Genomic DNA, 1,785 nt, shown 5'->3' with positions numbered 1-1,785 from the left:
TGAGGAGATTGAAAGTTGGGACATCGTGGGACTTCTTTATTGTATTGTTGGTGAACAGGTGACCAGGCTCGACCTCGAGCTGACTCGGTTTAACAGGTGTTTCCATCATGGTCATGTCTTTTTAACAATTTAATGGAGCATGACAAATGCTGAATATTCGCAGTTGAAAGCAGGATCTCCGAGTTTATTTCGGACCTTTAATACACCATGTCGCCCATATGGTCTTGCATCGTGGGCAATGTAAACACCACCACGAACACCTGCTGCCAGGTACTCACAATATGTAATTTATAAATGTCCTCCTTGCTGCACGCACACCAGGTTACTGAGACCACCTGGAGCTCAGGCACAACCGAAGAACGAGACCATTTTTATGAGGTGAGAATGGAGTGATGTGCAATCTCCAGCTCTGCTGGTCCATAACTCCTCTCTCCCTCCACATCTACCATGACTATTAATATTAATATCGTTATTATTATTATTATTATTATTATTTCATATGCAGCCTGTGGCTGCTGGTTGCATCATTGCTGGAAGCACGGCCATGCCGCTGATGCAAGTTCCCCCTGTTACCAGTAAGCTAACACTCATTTTTCCGACCTCAGAAGGATGACAGGCCGAGTCAACCCACCTGGTGTTAATTCAACGGGTAAAAACAGGGGCTCGATCTCAAGCCAGCAAACACCAGGCTTTCTCCGGTGCTTATTGATCAGGACATGACATGTTATAAAGATGGTCAACAACACGTTTGAATCGTAGTCGTAGCGTATAGGAACGGTTAGCTAATTTACTCCAAATCTGGTATTCCTGCTAAAAACATCACATCGGGTCTTTAATGTCCACTTTGCAGACTGGACGGTCGAGGGAACGACCTCACCGCTGAGCAAGAGAACGCTGCTTTCACGGCCTGACTTACCATATCGATAATCGATAATCGATCATCCGCGAGTGCCAATCACATTTGAGTTCGTGCATTTAATGTGAACCGAATTGCGTGCGTGCGTGCGTGCGTGCGTGTGTTGTTATAATTTATTAATTATCCAGGTCGGGAGTTTTTGATGTTATCCCGACGCTTGGCCGTCGAGCTGATGGATTGCTGAACCAATGTTTTGATAAGTGTGCCGTGTTTTGTTCAAGGTTCATGGTGAGAAGGTAAATTGTGATTTGTATCACAGGGTGAGGGAGGACAGATGGAGGGTGGGATTGCAAGGAAAGGATGTTTGGGTAGAAGTGGAAGAGAAGTTGCGGTTAACTTAGGAATCCCGGACATTCCAAAACGTCATTGATGAGGGAGGAGGTGGAAGGGAGGGGGTAGAGAGAGAGGGGAGGAGGAGGGAATAAGCTTTCCATTGCTGCCGTCACCTCCTACTTACTCCTCCACCCTCCCTTAACCACAACCCCTCCATACTGCCCTTCCCTCCCCTAGATTACATTTTCCTCTATAACTGCCCCCTTTGCTCACTTCCAGGAAGCCGTGCAGAGCCCAAGCATCTTTCTCTCACCTTCATCCTCCATACCTTCCATCGAGGACCAACAGAACCAGCATGGAAGAACTGCAGGTGAGAGGGACTGAGATTCATTCAGGTAATGATAATTTCATCGAGGCTGCAGGTAAATATACATTTGGGTAGATGAGATGAACCACAATGCTGCAACACCTTAATTCCTGGCAGGTGTCACGACTACACCGACGGTATGATCTGACCAATGGCAATTGGAAGAAAGAGATTCCTTGTCGTTTGTGACGTCACGCAGAGCACGTGATTCAATGTGCTTCTTTCGAGG

General features: G+C 46.7%; 1 long non-coding RNA gene across 1 annotated transcript; it reads left to right on the top strand.

Moving 5' to 3' along the window:
* Window positions 1-1,086: 1,086 nt before the first annotated feature.
* On the top strand, window positions 1,087-1,540 carry LOC147017606 (uncharacterized). The gene is made up of 2 exons (XR_015049757.1): window positions 1,087-1,152; window positions 1,469-1,540. It is a non-coding gene; the product is annotated as an uncharacterized LOC147017606 (long non-coding RNA).
* Window positions 1,541-1,785: the final 245 nt, after the last annotated feature.

This window comes from Eptatretus burgeri, chromosome 11 (genome assembly GCF_056783735.1).
Source record: "Eptatretus burgeri isolate ZD-2024b chromosome 11, Ebu_testis_v1, whole genome shotgun sequence".
In the NCBI taxonomy this organism is placed as follows: domain Eukaryota; kingdom Metazoa; phylum Chordata; class Myxini; order Myxiniformes; family Myxinidae; genus Eptatretus; species Eptatretus burgeri.
This window is presented reverse-complemented; position numbering and strand designations above follow the sequence as displayed.